Genomic DNA, 19,647 nt, shown 5'->3' with positions numbered 1-19,647 from the left:
ATAGTATTTGATGGATATCAGTGGCTTAGAGGAGGGGAGGTTGAATCTAGGCCTCTTTTTTACTTTTTCTTGTTTTTACTTCAGACTAGATGAAACTTTAGAGAATCTGCTAAGTCTGCTTTTGTTGAAAGCTCAGGAGACACTTTTATTTTCTCTCTTGTCGATAGAGGAGCCAAAACAAAATTTTATGAGAGCAAAGTTGTTGTAACGTCTTGCCGGTTAGAATAAATAGGAGACAATTTTATTTTGTCTCTTGTCGATAGAGGAGTCAAAACAAAATTGTATGAGAGCAAAGTTGTTGTGACGTTTTGCTGGTTAGAATGAGTAGGAGACAATTTTATTTTTTCTCTTAGAAAATAAAATCAGAATCAACATAGAGAAAGAAAAGTGACATAGTTATATATCCTAGTTCAACCACCACGTGCAATGTAACCTACATCTAGTCTCCCCCACAACAGTGGTAAAATTTTCACTATCTTTCAAAGATTACAAACACCAATTTTCTTAGGATTCAACCCAATCCTATCTGGGACAAACCCAACTTCTACCCAAACTAGATTTGACTAGGTTCACTCCCTAGATTTTCAAACACTAAGTGCCTACCCAACTTAGCAAGGGAATCCCTTCAGGATAATGAAAACAAAACAGAAAAACATATAAAGAATTTCTGAAATAATTATTTGGCTTTTCTCCAAGTCTAATTCTTTTTGTCTTTTTTTTTTTCAATGGCTTTTTCTTAATTCCTCAAATTAATGCCTTTTTTCATTAAAACAAAAAAGATAAAATTGAGAAAGCAGAATATTGAATAGAGAACCATGAAGGAGAAGAAGGAATAGCTTTGTAAGCTATGGAAACCCTAACTTTGTTCTCTCACTCCTTGAATCAATCTCAGGCCGTTTAACCCTTTAATAAAGGAGTAAAACTTCTAAAGTTTGAAATTTAGTTTCAGCAATTTTAAATTCTTCTTCCCCAATTCAACAGCAGTGGCACAGAAGAGAGATAGAGTAACAACAGTGATTAAACCATACATGCATCCATACCTGTTATCTTCTCTTTCATCCTTTTTCAAATATTTTCAAGGATCTAAACCATTTATTTGTGCTTTGGCTATAAGTTTCTTTCTTGTTCATTGATCTGTAACAAAGCTCCATAATTAACAAATTAATCCTACACACTTGAGCTTTTAACCTAATAGTTAATGTTTGGTCATCATCAATTAATTGTTATTATTTCTTCAAACCAAATAGTATTCATTTGCTAAGTTAGAGAAACTGTATTATTTATATGCTATGTTTGTTAGGAAATTAGCTGAGTTTGTAGTAGATAATTGGTTAGACAAGAATTGTACATAAGCTTAGTAGATGATGTAATTGTAGTTAGTTACTTAGTTTTAATTGAGCCATTACTATTTCAGAAAGCTCTTTTTCTCTTTTCACTTTCTCTCACCCTTTCTGTTACGTTCTTCACCATCTCTTACTTGATTCATTGTTAAGCTCACCAAATGAATTCGGAACACAGGTTTTTCTAATGGTGTGGTGAGCGTGGAGTCATGGTGTAGAGATCGAGCTTCATTCGCTAGGTTTTTCATTTCTCGCTCAATGAATCGACGTAATATTTTATTCTTGCTAAAATTGATGGCAAATCAAGTGGAGCGAGTTCAAATGCAATAGTTGAAGAATTAGATCTTCAAACATTGGCTCAATTGATAGCTCAAATCAACGTGATTCAAGCCTCTGCATTGAAGGTTCCTGTGAATCCGAATCTAGATCCTTCAAGTGAGTTCTACCATCATCCAGGAGAGAGTTCATGTACTCCTCTAATTACTAGTTTGTTAGATCATCACAACTATGATTCATGGTCTAGAGCAATATTGAGAGCTATTAAAGGAAAGAACAAAATCAGTTTTATTGATGGTTCACTTCTTAAACCAAAGGGATCCTAACTTTAATGCATGGGATAAGTACCTTTGTGCTTTCTTGGTTGAATTTGTCATTGAATGCTGAAATTGCTCAAAGTGTCATGTGGATTAGTGTTGTATCTAATTTGTGGCAAGATTTGAAGATTAGGTTTCATCAAGGAGATAAATATCGAATTACAGAATTAGATGAAGAACTCTTTTCTATGAAGCAAGGAGAGCTCAACGTCATCTCTTATTTTACGAAATTGAAGGCGGTTTGGGAGGAAATGGAGAATTTTCGACCTATTCCAAATTGTTAGTGTGCTATCGAATGCTCTTGTTTGAGAATAATCAGAGACTATAGGCATAATACGTATGTTGTAAGATTTTTCAGAAGACTGAATGATCAATATAGCATCGTCAAGTCATAGTCTCATAGATAATGCTTATGGATCCCTTGCCTAATATTGAAGATCTGTTTGCTAAATTATAACAGCAAGAGAGACAACTACTTAACATGGATATTGTGGACTCCAAAGCACTGTTTAGTGCATTTGATCAACGAGAGAACCGACTGAACCGTGCCAATTTTGCCGATGGCCAAGCTCAAAGAGGAAGGGGTCGAGGCAGAGGCAATATAGGCAGAGGCAATGGCAGAAGAGGTAGAGAAAATTCATCCAAGCTCTGTTCTTATTGTGGCAAAACTGGCCACTTAGTGGATGTTTGTTATAAGCATGGTTATCCATCACATATGAAGTAGCAATTTAATTTTAATATTATCAACAATGTCACTGCAGCTGTTGAGAATGATGAAGACAGCAGTACTGTTAGCTTGTACAAAGAAAATGCTGAGGGACCAAGTACAAACTTCACTCCTGAGCAAAAGGAGGCACTGCTGGCTCTGTTGCAGCAACATGAAGCAAAAATTCAACCAATTCATAGTGTGAACTAAGCGGTTACAGATCAAGGTAAAAGAGCATGCATGATTTCCTCGAAAGGTGGTACTCAATAGATTATCAATTCAGGGGCTACGACTCATGTCACATATTGCATCAATGCATTTCAATGCTATAAAAATATAAAATCAGTAAGAGTTAAACTCCCAAATAAACAAGTTGCCATATCATACATCTCGGGAATAGTCATTTTTTCTTCAACATTACATATTATTAATGTCTTGTACATACCAGATTTTCTGTATAATCTCATGTCTGTGTCACAACTTATTGATTCTCTAGATTGTAAATTTATTTTTAATAAACTTGGTTGCAAGATATAGGATCCGACTACTTTGAAGATAATTGGAGCAGCTAGTAAGAATCTCGGATTATATACAATGGAATCTAAACAGCTTCCCTACATACGCACTTTAGGCATGAATAATATAGCTCTAAATGTAGACTCTAGTCATGATTTAGATATAAACTCATGTAGTATGCATAGAACTGTGATAGGGGATACCTCAGCCAAGTTATGACATTATAGATTAGGTCATGTTCCTTATGATAAGCTAGAAAGCATGCAACAATTGTACACAGATTTTCAAGATTTGAATAAAGTTCGAGTTAAAGAAACTTGTGATTCATGTCATTATGCTAAACAACAATGATTCCAAACAACACTTCACATACACATGCATATTTTGATTTGTTGCATATGGATATTAGGGGACCGATTGTTGTTCCCTCAGTTAGTGGCTATAAGTATTTTCTCACTATTGTGGATGACTATAGTCAATTCACTTGGATTTTTTGCATGAAAGCAAAGTCAGACTCTAGTGCACTTATATAAAACTTCATACAATTGGTTTAAACTCAGTTTAATAAAACAGTTAAGTGCATTAGATCCAACAACAGAAAAGAGTTCCAACTAACTCAATTTTATACTTCTAAAGGCATATTGCATCAAACTTCATGCGTAGAAACTCCACAACAAAATGGAATTGTAGAAAGGAAGCGCCAACATCTTTTAGAAGTGACTCAGGCTATACTCTTTCATTCCTCAATTCCATTGTGTTATTGGAATTTTGCAGCATCCTATGCAGTCTACATTATCAATAGGCTGCCCACACCCGCTTTACACAACAAAAGTTCATTTGAAAAATTGCATAATTCTCTACCACATTTTCAAAACATTATAGTCTTTGATTGTTTGGTCTATATTTCCACTTTAATTGCGCATCAAAAAAAGCTTGATAAATGCGCTAAGAAAGGAGTTTTCCGAGGTTATATACCAGGAACAAAAGGTTTTGTTGTTTTGGATTTACAGAGCAAGCAGTTGAGTGTATCTAGAAATGCTATTTTCTATGAAAATATTTTTCCTTTCTCAAAAGACACTAATTTTCAGCTTGTTGCACCTTCACAAATCCTTACTTCATTTCATCCTCATTACAACACTTGCAAATATGATGAGCTGTATTTTTCTCATACATCTACTCTTGGAACGTCACTAAATTCATCATAATCTCAGGCACAATCTTCTAGTATTATACCAGAAAATTACTTATCTCCTTTGAATCACACCTTTTCTCACATAAACACTCAGCACACCCTTTCAAAGATCTAAAAGACTTCGGAGGCGACTGCCACATTTACGAGATTACTATTGTATGCAATCTTCTCATGTTTCTGCTACTTCTAACTCTTCTTTAAGGTATCCAATATCACATTATATCTCATATGACAACTTGTCTTATGCATATCAAGAATTTGCATTAGTTGTATCATCAATGACTGAACTGACACACTATGATGAGGCAATTGCACATGCTTGCTAGAGAGATGCCATCTCTACCGAATTGCATGCCTTGGATGTGAATAAGACTTGGAAACTCACTATTATACCCGCTGGCAAGAAGGCTATTGGGTGTAAGTGGGTATTCAAAATTAAATACAACTCGGATGGGAGTATTGAGTGACATAAATCCAAACTCGTTGCTAAGGGTTATACCCAGATTTCAGGATTTGATTTCTTTGATATATAGAGACTTGTGGCAAATATGGTGACACTGCGTATTCTTTTGTGTTTGGCTGCAACCTAGCGATGGTACCTCCACCAATTGGACGTTTACACCGCCTTTCCTTCACGGTGAGCTTGATGAGGGTGTTTACATGTAGCTGCCACCAGGTTTAGATGTTTCCACTGCTGGTCTGATCTGTAAATTGCAAAAGTCACTTTATGGTCTCAAGCAAGCGAGCAAACAATGGAATGCCCGACTCACAGTTGTGCTCATTCAGCTTGGTTACACTCAATCCAAGTATGATTACTCACTCTTCACTAAGTTCTACAGGGCTGAAGTTACTATGGTTCTAGTCTACATTGATGATTTGATTTTGACAAAAAATTGTATACGAAAAATCGATTCTTTCAAGCAACAACTGGATGATGCCTTCAAGATCAAAGATATAGGGGAACTTAAGTACTTCTTAGGTTTTGAAATTGCTCAAAGCCACAAGGGCATTGCTGTTAATCAGAGAAAATATGTCTTAGATCTTAATGCCAAGTCAGTTACCACTCCCATGGACTATTCGATCAAGCTTGGAAAAGACTCGGGTCTAGCTTATAAGGATCTCTCAGCTTATCACAGACTCATTGATAGATTGGTCTATCTCACTAGTACTAGACCGAACATTTTCTTTACCATTGAAAAACTCAGTCAGTACTTGGATTATATTGCCCAACACTAGCACATCATCAAACTGGCATGAGGATGTTTAAATACCTCAAATTCTCACCTGCCACAGGTTTGTTCTTTTCAGCCACTTTTGATTTGTCATTATTTGGCTACTCGGACGCTGCTTGGGCTTCATGTCCAGATATATACTCGCCGATCAATCTCTAGTTATTGCTTTTATCTTGGCACTTCACTCGTCTCCTGGAAGGGCAAGAAACAACCCACCGTTGTTCGTTCTTTTTCGGAGACTGAATATCAGGCTCTTACACTAGCAGTTTGTGAAGCTCAATGGTTTTCCTTCATTCTCAAGAATTTTGGTTTTTCACATTCCAAGCCCTTTCCTTTGTATTGTGACAGTCGTTCTGCCATGTACATTACTGCCAACCCCGTATTTTACGAGAACAAAACACATTGAAATTGATTGTCATGTAATAAGAGAACGGGTTCAATCTTGCTTGGTGAAATTGCTACAAGTCTCTACCGGTGAGCAGTATGTTGAATTTCTTACAAAATCCCTCTCTCCAACTTTGTTCTCCAAGTGTTTCAACCAGTAGGTTTGCTAGACATCTGCAACAATAAGTCCCTTATGCAGGGGCCATGTTCTTAGTCCTTCTTTCTTCTTCTTTTGAACACATACAATAGAGATTGATAAGAACACTGAGTTTATCAAAGTAGTTTTTTTTTTCTTTGCACAAATTCAATATTTTCAATCAAGGGGATCGGGAGGAAGAAGATCCCAAGTTCTTTACTTCCTAAAACCCATACAATAGAGTTTGATGAGTAAATTACTTTGGTCAATCTTTCCTTGACTAATGTAGTGTATTAATGAGGTTAGGAAGAAAGAACTTTGGATGGTGAATTTTATTGGGTTGCTTTGGTTCCATAGCAAGTTGGCATGAGTGTATCATCACCAACTTGAGGGACTATGTTTATAGTATTTATTTGCTAAGTTGGAGAATCTGTATTATTTATATGCTATGTTAGGTAGGCAATTAGTTGAGTTGGCAATAGTTAGTTAGTTAGACAAAAATTGTACATAAGCTTAATAGATACTACAATTATAATTAGTTTTAATTGAGTCATCACTATTCCAGAAAGCTCTTTTTTTCTTCTCTCTTTTTCTCTGTTACGTTCTTCGTCATCTCTTACTTGATTCATTGCTAAGCTCACCAAATGGCTTCAGAACACAGATTTTTCTCATATATAACTATCATTATATACATAACATAAATTAAAAGGTCTAATTACTCTGCTAGTCTCTATAATTTCATAAAATTTTTAATTAGGTCCCTATATTCTTTTCCTTTTAATTGAGTCTTTGTACCAAATTTTATTTTTAATTAGGTCTTTATATTTTTTTTTCTTTTTATTTGGATCCCTGCACTAATTTTTTTTAATTGGTTCCTATACAAATTAAACCAATTACTGTTAAGAGGGACTTAATTGAAAAAGAAAAATTGGTACAAGGACCCAATTAAAAAGAAAAAAATATAAAGACCTAATTAAAAATTTTGCGAAACTATAAGGACCAGCAAAATAATTAAATCAAATTAAAATAAAAATTTAAATATGATACAATATTATTAATTATTTTACTAATTATTTTACATATATTATATATGATGAATTATAGTGTACAGAGCAAAAAGCATACAGATATTCCCTCAATTTATATGCAGTGTTGACACGTGCAAACTTCTCTATGTGGAGGGAATAGGTCGCCAATTTCTGGTTCAGAAATTATAGACTTTGCACGTTCAAAGTTCAAACAATTAGCCGCTTATATTACTTACGGGAACCATAGTCGCTTATCTTGGGCCTGTTATGTGCAAGTTGTGGTTTTAGCAATTATTTATTTTTATTTAATATATTAAAATTAAATTTTTTTTTCAACTAATAAAATGAGGCGTTAATTTTTTATGAATTTTTTTTTCAAATAAAATTATTTTTTATATAATAATAATATTTATTATTATTTATCAATTTTTTTATTTTTATTTCTCATATTTATTAAAAAAATTTTTTTAATATTTTAGGTATTAATTATTGTTATTTAATTAACTTATTTTAGGTATTTAGTTGTTAAAATATTATATATTAATTATATCCTGTTTACAGTGTTAAGACTTAAGACTTTAGACATAATCTCAATTTAATTTTAGAAATGTCGGGAGCAAATATATATATGATATTAAATTAAGAGAGTAGATTTTAATTTTACATAAAATAATATAATAGATATAGTATATAAATAAATTTAATTCACAAATATAATTGTTAAAGTGTGATATTTTACTAAACGAGATTTTGATTTTTTCAGTGATTAATTTTATTTAGTCGTTTCGAAGTCGTGTAAATAAAATAAATAATAATATATACCTTTATTATTATGTTATTTATTTATTTATATGCCATAGTTATAATAAAGTTTAGATAATAATATTATTATTATTCTTATCGAATTCTATATCTGCTAATATAAGTAAATATTAGTATTTTTTGATAAGCTTAAAGTTGCTAATGCTCCATCATATATCTTTTATCATTAAGTTACTAATATCATTTATATTAATAACTCATATATATTTAATCATATATATATAGTTTTAATTTTTATAATTATCTGTTTAAAATATTTATAATTTGAATTGCTGACTCAATAGTCTCGTAACTTGACACCTCACTCTTTCCACCTCGTCATCATCATTAACAACTAATATTCTTTTCTCTTCATTGAACCCGTGAAACCATAAGGAAAAAGGGAGAAAGAGACCGTGAGTGAGAGAAGCCTAGAAACCTGATGGAACCGTTACCTTCAAGCTTCGTTTTTTGATATTTGTAATTTTTGTCAAAAATTTGAATTGATTAAAGTGTTTGTATCTTCTTCTTATTTATGTTATAAGATGCATCACTATTTTGTGGTGTATTTTATGCTGAATTAAGAGATTTTATCATTTTTTTTATATTTATTCCATGAAATAGTATGGTTTCATGAATTTCTCATAATTTGTGCTTAAGAGTGAAAACATACTTTTTAGACCTTAATTTGCTAATTTTAATTCACATTTGATTCTACTAGATGCCTTGATGTGTTTGTTAGTGAATTCAAATTGAAAAGGCTAGAAATGGATCAAAGAAATGAAGAGAAAAGCAGGCAAAGTGAAGAGATCATAGAAAATCAAGGATTTGGAGTGCATTCATCGATACGCACGCGTGGAACGACGCGTACGCGTGGGAAGTAAAAATGTCAATCGATGCGTACGCGTGACCCACGCGTACGCGTCGCAGCTCGCACGTCACCTCATTAAAGGTAAAACGCTGGGGCGATTTTTGAGTTTCCCAGACCCAAATCCAACTCATTTATGAGCCTATTACATGCAGAATTCAAGAAGAGTCAATGGGGAAGCACATAGTAGAGTTATCATCGTGCTTTAGTTAGTTTCTAGAGAGAGAAGCTCTCTCTTCTCTCTAGAATTAGGTTAGATGTAGATTAGGATTTCTTAGATTTAGGTTTAATTCATGTCTTGATTTACTTTTCTTTTATAATTTCTTGTTCCTCTACCTTTACTTTCCTAGTTTAGTATTTTAATCCTTGTAATTGCTTACTTTGTTGTTGATGCACTCTTGTTCCTTTTATTTTCCTTTAATGCAATTTATGTTTCATGTTCCTTTATTGTTGATTTGAGTTGTTGTTGTTAATTTCTTGCAATTGGTAGTTGTAGATTTATATTTCTTGCAATCTTATTTTGCTTTCCTTTTGTGTCTTCCAAGTGTTTGATTAAATGCTTGGAAGGATGTTAGAGTAGATTTTTGTGTTCTTGGCTTGGGATGGTAACTTAGGTGAAATTGAGTTGCTAATGTCCAAGTGCTTGATAATTGGTATCCGTTGACACTAGCTTCCACTAAGTTAATTAGTGAGGTGGCTAGGACTTATGGATTAGGATTGATGTAGCTCATTTGACTTTCCTTCACTTGTTAGAGGATGACTTAATGGGATTGATCCTTGCAATTATCATGTTGTGGTTAGTAACAAGGATAAAGATCCTTAACCATCAACCCTTGCCAAGACCTTTTATCATTTGAGTTTCTTTTACTTTCTTGTCATTTATATTTTTTGTCCCTTATTCAAAATCCCAAAATATACTATCCCATAACCAATAACAAGAATACTTCCCTGCAATTCCTTGAGAGACGACCCAAGGTTTAAATACTTCGGTTTTTATTTTTATTGGGGTTTGTACTTGTGACAAACAAGTTTTTGATTGAGGAATTGTTTGTTGGTTTAGAACTATACTCGCAATGAGATTTCATTTGAAAAATTCTTTACCGACACACAATTTTCGTTCATCAAAATAGCGCCGTTGCTGGGAAGTTGCATATGTGTGCCTTGTTATTGGTTATTGTATATATGTTAATATTGTGAATAGCTTGATTTTTGGGTTACTTGTTAGTTGTTGCTAGTTTTAGTAGTAGTTTGCTTTCATTATTTCTTATTAGCTTTTGATTTTATTTTGTCTTGTTACTATGAATTCTCACCCTTTTGACTATGAGTTTGGTTCAAATTATGTTTTAGGAAATGGAAGCTTCAATGAGGGTATGCATCAAGGATATCGGAATCAAAGGTGGGAGGAGCCTCAAGCCTACGGACAACCTTCTTGGCAACAACCTCCTCCGGTTTCGTATAGGTATAATTCCACTCCTTATGCATATCAATCTAATGGATGTGGTAATCTTCATTGTTCTTGTCAACAACCACCACCACATGCCTATGAGCCTCATCCTCAACATAGTCCTCAACCATACTCACAAGCCCCTTTTTACCAAATACCTTCCTATGACCCTCACCCATCATATAGCCAATCACCCTTACCTCATCCTTGTAACCATTATGAGAGAAAACCCATAGAACCACCACAATTCCAACATCAATACTCCCAAGGGCCACAAATTTCATACACACCACCTCCATATTTTTACCATGAAGAACCACCTTCCTATTATAAACCCTTTCTCCAAAATAATGAATCCTCCTATCCACCCCAATCTCCAATAGATGAAACCCTTGGTCTTATTCTTCAAGGGCAAGAAGAGATGAAAAGGGAGGTACTAGAATTCACGGTCGCCTTGGACAAGGTAGCAAATCGATTAGCCTTCCAATGCTTGAACACTCAAAGCACTTCCATGGCCACATGTGGAGAATCAATTGAAGAGCATAGCATGAAGGAGAGATTGGGAACTCTGGTAGAAAATGAGGAATGTTGCTTTGTGTTAGAACAATTGGAGAAACCTATGATTGTTGAAGAAGAGGAAGAAGTGGTTGAATATTTAGGAGATGCGGAACCTCCATGGGAATCTAAAGTCATAAAAAATCCCTCCAAGAAGATTAAAGTTGGTGTTGAGGAGGAAAGTGCACATCCTCCAAAGCATATTCCATATGAAGAATTGGAAGGGATAGAGCAAGAATTTAGTTCCCATGGTAATGAAAATCATGCATCAAATCTTAGTGGTGAATCCTTTGAACTTGAAGTACCTTCTCCCGATGAATTTGAAAGTGTTCTGGGGGTAGATTTCTCTCATCCTCCCATTTATGATTTGAATGATGGAGAAGAGTTAGATGAAATTGATGAACAAAGGATTGAATTTGAGAAATCTTGTGAAGAGGTGGAGGTCCTTAGAAAAAAAAGAATGGGAGTTGAATACGCTTTGTCAATATCCTTGGAAGCTTCTTTGCCTAGGTTGTCATCTACTCCTACATTTGAGTGGGTAAAAGTCATTTCTATTAGCTTTATTGTCCCACTCGAATATGGCTTGCTTGAAACGGATGGTCAACTTAGGGAATTTTGTGGGATAAAGCGTAAGAGAAGGATGCTCCGTGGTTGGCGTTGTAAATCAAGGCTCATTTTGGTTGATACATCAAAGATGAGACACAAAGGTTGGACTAGTTCTCAATTAGGTGGGTCTAGAAGGATGTTTGGTCACTTTATTGAGAATTTATCTTGCTTACCACCCGGATGGACTAATGATGATGGGATCCCGGATCGCACAAGGAGAATCAATTTTGGGAGTTCATGGTTTGTGAAGAACTCCATCAAGGCTTGAAGGTATTAAATTTGAAGAATGGAGCTTATTGGAGACTCAAGCATTGGTGGATGTTCAAGGATGATTCAAGCACAAGCCACCTTGATGAGGAGCTCCCCATAAGTCCAAATTAAGGACAATAAATAAAAGTGTTAGGTGGGAGACACACCACCATGGTAACATCTTTCATTTTTCTCTTTTGTAAATTTTGGTAGAATTAGTTTAATTTCATGTTTTGATTGGATTGTTGAGTTTAGTTGGTAGTCTACTATGTTAAATAAGGTTTTATGGTATTTTGGTAGCTGTTTGGTGGTTTGGAATGCTTGGTTTGGTGCAAGAACTTGCAAAAATTTTGAAAAATAGAGCACCAACCCACGCGTACGCGTGACCCTAAGTTTTCCACCATCCACGCACACGCGTAACCTACGCATACGCATGGATTCAAAATTTCTACCTCCATACAAATTTCAGAGAGTTGTGCCAGTTTTGGGCTGGAATTGTGCCTTTGGCACAAAATCCACCCACGTGTACGCGTCACCTCACACGTACGCGTCGCCTCTCTAAATAACCCATCACCCGTACGCGTGACCCACGCGTACGCGTCACTCCCATTTTGCCACTCCACACCCACGCGTCGCACTACACGTATGCGTGGATTGCCTGTTTCACCACTCTTCTTTTCTTCTCTTCTTTCCATTCTTTTCCTTCTTCTCTCTTCTTCTCTTTTCTTTTCCTTCTTCACCCAGCATCCAACAATACCAAGCACCTTCTAACACCATCTCTTTTAGTTAGTTAATTAGTTGTTTAGTTAGTTTAATTTTCATCAATTTTCTGTTTTTTATCATAAGTGTTGGATTGTTAATCTTGTTTACTATCTCTTGCTGCTGATTATTGATGCGATGTTAATTTAACATCATTGTTGTTAATTATCATTGTTGGATTTTATTGTTGAGGTTATATTTTGATACTTGGTTTTGAGTTTCTTTGTTGAACAACTGTGAATACCAAGTACATGAGAATTGCCTTTAACGAAGTTAAATCTTTTTGAATTGCATGATTTGGCCACCATGTGATTTGAACCCTTTTCTTTGGTTAGGTAATTTCTTGATGGATGTTATGCATTTATCTTAATGCATTGTGTTTCTTGATCATATGCATCCGTATGTTTTTGGCATGAATGCTTTCATGCTTCTTTATTGCTTGTTTAGTTGTCTTAACCTACAAGTTTAAAGTATCTCAAGCACATTAGGATGAGTGAAGTGCATGTTCACTTTCGTGTAATTGTGACATAGCTTTTATGCTAGTGTGTGTTCTAGACCGCATGCATCTTAGAACTCACACACTTAATTCATTAATGTCACACTAATTCACTCACTCCATTCTTGTGATTTACCTTATTCCAACAATGTATGCTTCCTTGCTTTACATTTTCGCATCTTACGGTGTTATTTTCTATTTTTCATGAATGACTGATAAACCCCATTTTTAGGGTTTATCTTGTATGGATTTAGAGGGTTTTATCAGTGATCTTTCACACTTATTCATATAAAAATGCATGGTTTTGTGTTCCTTTCCCAACTTTGCTTCATAAATGAAAGCATGCCTCTTTTGCATTAAATTAGATATATTTGAATCCTCCTCTATTACCATTCGATACCGTGATTTGTCTGTTGAGTGATTTCAGAAGTTATAGGGTAAGGATGGCTTAGAAGGGAGAAAGGAAGCATGCATAAATGGAAGGAACATAAAAAATGGAGCTTTGGAGTTTTGGGCAACGACGCGTACGCGTGCTGGTATGCGAAATTGTTACTCTGAGGTTGTAAAATTTGTTGTTCGTTCTCTCCCTGGCAATGGCGCCAATAACTGGTGCACAATACCATGTTCCAAACATAACTTCACAACTTCACACAACTAACCAGCAAGTGCACTAGGTCGTCCAAGTAATAAAACCTTACGTGAGTAAGGGTTGATCCCACGGAGATTGTTGGTATGAAGCAAGCTATGGTCACCTTGTAAATCTCAGTCAGGCGGATATCAAGTGGTTATAGTATTTTCGAATAATAATAATAAATAAACAAAAAATAAAGATAGAAATACTTATGTAATTCATTGGTGAGAATTTCAGATAAGCGTATAGAGATGCTTTCGTTCCTCTAAATCTCTACTTTCCCACTGTCTTCATCCAATCAGTCTTACTCCTCTCCATGGCAAGCTTTCTGTAAGGGCATCACCGTTGTCAATGGCTACATCCCATCCTCTCTGTGAAAATGGTCAAAATGCTCTGTCATGGCATGGCTAATCATCTGGAGGTTCTCGATCATACTGGAATAGGATTTACTATCCTTTTGCATCTGTCACTACGTCCAGCACTCGCGAGTTTGAAGTTCGTCACAGCCATTCCTTCCCAGATCCTACTCGGAATACCACAGACAAGGTTTAGACTTTCCGGATCTCAAGAATGGCCATCCATGGGTTCTAACTTATACCATGAAGATACTAATAACTTGGACTCGGTCCCCTGTATTAGATATCTAAGAGATATTCATTCAAGCTTGTTTGCATGTAGAACGGAAGTATTTGTCAGGCACGCGTTCATGAGTGAGAATGATGATGAGCGTCATATAATCATCACATTCATCATTTTCTTGGGAACGAATGGATATCTTAGAGGCGGAATAAGTTGAATTGAATAGAAAAATAGTAGTACTTTGCATTAAATCATGAGGAACAGCAGAGCTCCACACCTTAATCTATGGAGTGCAGAAACTCTACCGTTTGAAAATACAAAAGTGATAATGGTCCAGGCATGGCCGAATGGCCAGCCCCCATGAAAGTCTAAGATAGCATAAAACTGATCAAAGATGTTCCCAAGATGATAGTAAAAAGTCCTATTTATACTAAACTAGTTACTAGGATTTACAGAAGTAAGTAAATGATGTAGAAATCCACTTCCGGGGCCCACTTGGTGTGTGCTTGGGCTGAGCTTGAAGTTTACACGTGGAGAGGTAATTCTTGGAGTTGAACGCCAGTTTGTAACGTGTTTCTGGCGTTCAACTCTGGTTCGTGACGTGTTTCTGGCGTTTAACTCCAGACTGCAGCGTAGAACTTGCGTTCAACGCCCTTTTGTGTCATCTAAACTTGGGCAAAGTATGGACTATTATATATTGCTAGAAAGCCCTGGATGTCTACTTTCCAACTCAATTGGAATCACGCCATTTTGAATTTTTTAGCTCCAGAAAATCCACTTTGAGTGCAGGGAGGTCAGAATCCAACAGCATCAGCAGTCCTTCTTCAACCTCTGAATCTGATTTTTGCTCAAGTCCCTCAATTTCAGCCAGAAAATACCTGAAATCATAGAAAAACACACAAACTAATAGTAAAGTCGAGAAATGTGAATTTAACATAAAAACTAATAAAAACATCCCTAAAAGTAACTAGATCCTACTAAAAACATACTAAAAATAATGCCAAAAAGCGTATAAATTATCCGCTCATCACAACACCAAACTTAAATTGTTGCTTGTCCCCAAGCAACTGAAAATCAAATAGGATAAAAAGAAGAGAATATACTATAAATTCCAAACTATCAATGAAACATAGCTCCAATCAGATGAGCGAAACTTGTAACTTTTTGCCTCTTGAATAGTTTTGGCATCTCACTTTATCCATTGAGGTTCAGAATGATTGGCATCTATAGGAACTCAGAGTTTAGATAGTGTTATTGATTCTCCTAGTTCAGTATGTTGATTCTTGAACACAGCTACTTTATGAGTCTTGGCCGTGGCCCTAAGCACTTTGTTTTCCAGTATTACCACCGGATACATAAATGCCACAGACACATAATTGGGTGAACCTTTTCAGATTGTGACTCAGCTTTGCTAAAGTCCCCAATTAGAGGTGTCCAGGGTTCTTAAGCACACTCTTCTTTTGCTTTGGACCTTGACTTTAACCGCTCAGTCTCAAGTTTTCACTTGACACCTTCAAGCCACAAGCACATGGTTAGGGACAGCTTGGTTTAGCCGCTTAGGCCGGGATTTTATTCCTTTAGGACCTCCTATCCACTGATACTCAAAGCCTTGGGATCCTTTTTATTTACTCTTGCCTTTTGGTTTTAAGGGTTATTGGCTTTTTGCTCTTGCCTTTTGGTTTTAAGAGCTTTTGGCTTTTTCTACTTGCTTTTTCTTTTTTTATTTTTTTTTTCGCCATTTTTTTTCTTTTTTTTTTCTGCAAGCTTTTGTATTCACTGCTTTTTCTTGCTTCAAGAATAATTTTTTTGATTTTTCAGATTATCAAATAACATGTCTCCTGTTCATCATTCTTTCAAGAGCCAACATATTTAACATTCATAAACAACAACTTCAAAAGACATATGCACTGTTCAAGCATTCATTCAGAAAACAAAAAGTATTGTCACCACATCAATATAATTAAACTAAGTTCAAGGATAAATTCGAAACTCATGTACTTCTTGTTCTTTTGAATTAAAAACAATTTTTTATTTATTTAAGAGATATGATGGATTCATAGGACATTCATAACTTTAAGACAAAGTTACTAAATACTAATGATCATGTAATAAGACACTAACATAGATAAGCACTTAACATAAAAAAAAAAACAAAAAATAGAGAATATAAGAATAAGGAATGAGTCCACCTTAGTGATGGTGGCGTTTCCTTCTTGAGGAACCAATGATGTCCTTGAGCTCTTCTATGTCTCTTCCTTGTCTTTGTTGCTCCTCCCTCATTGCTCTTTGATCTTCTCTAATTTCATGAAGGATGATGGAGTGCTCTTGATGTTCCACCCTTAATTTTCCCATGTTGGAACTTAATTTTCCTAGGGAGGTGTTGATTTGCTCCCAAAAATTTTGTGGAGGAAAGTGCATCCCTTGAGGTATCTCAGGAATTTCTTGATGATGAGCTTCCTCACGTGTTTCTTGAGCTCCATGAGTGGGCTCTCTTGTTTGCTCCATCCTTTTCTTAGTGATGGGCTTCTCTTCCTCAATGGGAATGTCTCCTTCTATGAAAGCTCCAGCTGAGTAACAGAGATGGTAAATAAGATGAGGGAAAGCTAGCCTTGCTAAGGGGGAAGGCTTTTCGGCTATTTTGTAGAGTTCAAGGGAGATGACTTCATGAACTTCTACTTCCTCTCCAATCATGATGCTATGAATCATGATGGCTCGATCCGCAGTAACTTCAGATCGGTTGCTAGTGGGAATGATGGAGCGTTGGATGAACTCCAACCATCCTCTAGCCACAGGCTTGAGGTCCAGTCTTCTAAGTTGAACCAGTTTGCCTTTTGAGTCAATTTTCCATTGAGCCCTTCCACACATATTTCCATGAGGACTTGGTCCAACCTTTGATCAAAGTTGACCCTTCTAGTGTAAGGGCGTGCATCTCCTTGCATCATAGGCAAGTCAAACGCCAACCTCACATTCTCCGGACTAAAATCTAAGTATTTCCCCCGAACCGTTGTAATATAATTCTTTGGGTTCGGGTTCTTACTTTGATCATGGTTCCTAGTGATCCATGCATTAGCATAGAACTCTTGAACCATTAGAATTCTGACTTGTTGGATGGGTTTTGTTAGAACTTTCCAACCTCTTCTTTGGATTTCATGTCGGATTTCCGGATACTCATTTCTCTTGAGTTTGAAAGGGACCTCGGGGATCACCTTCTTCTTGGCCACAACATCATAGAAGTGGTCTTGATGAGCTTTGGAGATGAATCTTTCCATCTCCCATGACTCGGAGGTGGAAGCTTTTGTCTTCCCTTTCCCTTTTTTAGAGGATTCTCCGGTCTTAGGTGCCATCAATGGTAATGGAAAAACAAAAAGCTATGCTTTTATCACACCAAACTTAGAATATTGCTCGCCCTCGAGCAAGAAAAGAAAGAATAGATGAAGAAGAAGAAGAAATAGAGGAGAGGGAGAGAGATGTGTTTCGGCCAAGAAGGGGAGGAGAGGGTTGTGTTGTGTGAAATTGAAGAAGAATGGAGGGCTTTATATAGGGAAGGGAGGGGGGTTAAGGTTCGGCCATATGGGGAGGGTTTGGGTGGGAAAGTGATTTTGAATTTTGAAGGTAGGTGGGGTTTATGAGGTAGGTTTATGGTGAAGAGTGGATGGATGTGAGTGGTGAAGGGGTAGTAGGGAAGAGAGCTTGATGTGATTAGTGAAGGGTTTTGGGGAAAGGTATTTATTGGGAGGAGAGGATGAACATTAAGAAGAGGGAAGAGTATGAGTGGAGGTAGGTGGGGATCCTGTGGGTCCACAGATGCTGAGATGATCCTATGGGGTCCACAGATCCCAAGGTGTCAAGGATTTGCATCCCTGCACCAATTAGGCATGTAAAATGCCTTTGCATGCAATTCTGGCGTTTAAACGCCGAATTGGTGCTTGTTCTGGGCGTTCAGTGCCCAGATGCAGCATGTTTCTGGCGTTGAACGCCAGTTCTATGCTTGTTTCTGGCGTTCAGCGCCAGCTTTCCTCAGTGTGCATTCCTGGCGTCTGAACACCAGGATGCTGCTTGTTTTGGGCATTCAACACCAGATCCATGCTCTATTCTGGCGTTGAACGCCAGCCAGATGCTCCTTACTGGCGTTTAAACGCCAGTAAGTCCTTCCTCTAGGGTGTGATTTTTTTCTGTTGTTTTTTATTTTGTTTTTAATTTTTCTATTTATTTTGTGACTCCACATGATCATGAACCTAATAAAACATGAAAGAACAATAAAATAAAAATAAAATTAGATAAATAAAAAATTGGGTTGCCTCCCAACAAGCGCTTCTTTAATGTTAATAGCTTGACAGTGGGCTCTCATGGAGCCACACAGGTGATCAGGTCAATTTATAGACTCCCAACACTAAACTTAGAGTTTGGATATGGGAGTACAACACCAAACTTAGAGTTTGGCTGAGGCCTCCCAACACCAAACTTAGAGTTTGACTGTGGGGGCTTTAGTTGACTCTGTACTGAGAGAAGCTTACTGTGCCTCTTTTCCATGTTTACAGAAGGATGTCCTTGAGTTTTAAACACAAGGGAGTCCTCATTCAATTGAAGGACTAGTTCACCTCTGTCAACATCAATCATAGCTCTTGCTGTGGCTAGGAAGGGTCTTCCAAGGATGATGGATTCATCCTCATCCTTCCCAGTATCTAGGATTATGAAATCAGCAGGGATGTAAAGGCCTTCAACCTTTACTAATATGTCCTCTACTTGTCCATAAGCCTATTTTCTGGAATTGTCTGCCATCTCTAATGAGATTTTAGCAGCTTGTACCTCAAAGATTCCCAGTTTCTCCATTACAGAGAGTGGAAGGTTTATTCCTGATCCAAGGTCACATAGAGCCTTCTCAAAGGTCATGGTGCCTATGGTACAAGGTATTAGGAACTTTCCAGGATCCTGTTTCTTCTGAGGCAATCTCAGTTGATCCAATGCATTTAGTTCATTGGTGAACAGGGGAGGTTCATCTCCCCAAGTCTCATTACCAAATAGATTGGCATTCAGCTTCATGATTGCACCAAGGAACTTGGTGACTTGCTCTTCAGTGACATCCTCATTCTCTTCTGAAGAGGAATACTCATCAGAGCTCATGAAGGGCGTAAGGAGGTTTAATGGAATCTCTATGGTCTCTAGATGAGCCTCAGAGTCCTTTGGTTCCTCAGAGGGAAACTCCTTATTGATCACTGGACGTCCCAGGAGGTCTTCCTCCTTAGGATTCACGTCTTCCCCTTTCTCCTTGGATTCAGCCATGATGGTCAATTCAATGGCCTTGCACTCTCCTTTTGGATTTTCTTCTGTACTACTTGGGAGAGCATTAGGAGGGGTTTCAGTGATCTTCTTACTCAGCTGGCCCACTTGTGCCTCCAAATCTCTAATGAAGGACCTTGTTTCATTCATAAAACTCACAGTGGCCTTAAATAGATCAGAGACTAAGTTTGCTAAATTAGAGGTATTTTGTTCAGAGTTCTCTGTCTGTTGCTGAGTGGATGATGGAAACGGCTT

General features: G+C 36.6%; 1 long non-coding RNA gene across 4 annotated transcripts; it reads left to right on the top strand.

Moving 5' to 3' along the window:
- The first annotated feature begins 1,307 nt into the window (after positions 1 to 1,307).
- LOC114926082 (uncharacterized) lies at positions 1,308 to 6,667 on the top strand. Of its 4 annotated transcripts, none has more exons than XR_011878654.1 (4): positions 1,308 to 2,212; positions 2,394 to 2,559; positions 2,695 to 2,865; positions 3,177 to 3,471. It is a non-coding gene; the product is annotated as an uncharacterized lncRNA (long non-coding RNA). The 4 variants fall into 4 exon arrangements; XR_011878653.1 differs by lacking the exon at positions 3,177 to 3,471 and adding an exon at positions 4,938 to 6,667 and having other exon boundaries at positions 1,393 to 2,212; XR_011878652.1 differs by having other exon boundaries at positions 1,440 to 2,212; positions 3,171 to 3,471.
- The last annotated feature ends 12,980 nt before the right edge of the window (positions 6,668 to 19,647 follow it).

This window comes from Arachis hypogaea, chromosome 20 (genome assembly GCF_003086295.3).
Source record: "Arachis hypogaea cultivar Tifrunner chromosome 20, arahy.Tifrunner.gnm2.J5K5, whole genome shotgun sequence".
Lineage (NCBI taxonomy): Eukaryota > Viridiplantae > Streptophyta > Magnoliopsida > Fabales > Fabaceae > Arachis > Arachis hypogaea.
Note: the sequence above shows the minus strand (reverse complement) of the source record. Positions and strands in the feature narration are given on the sequence as shown.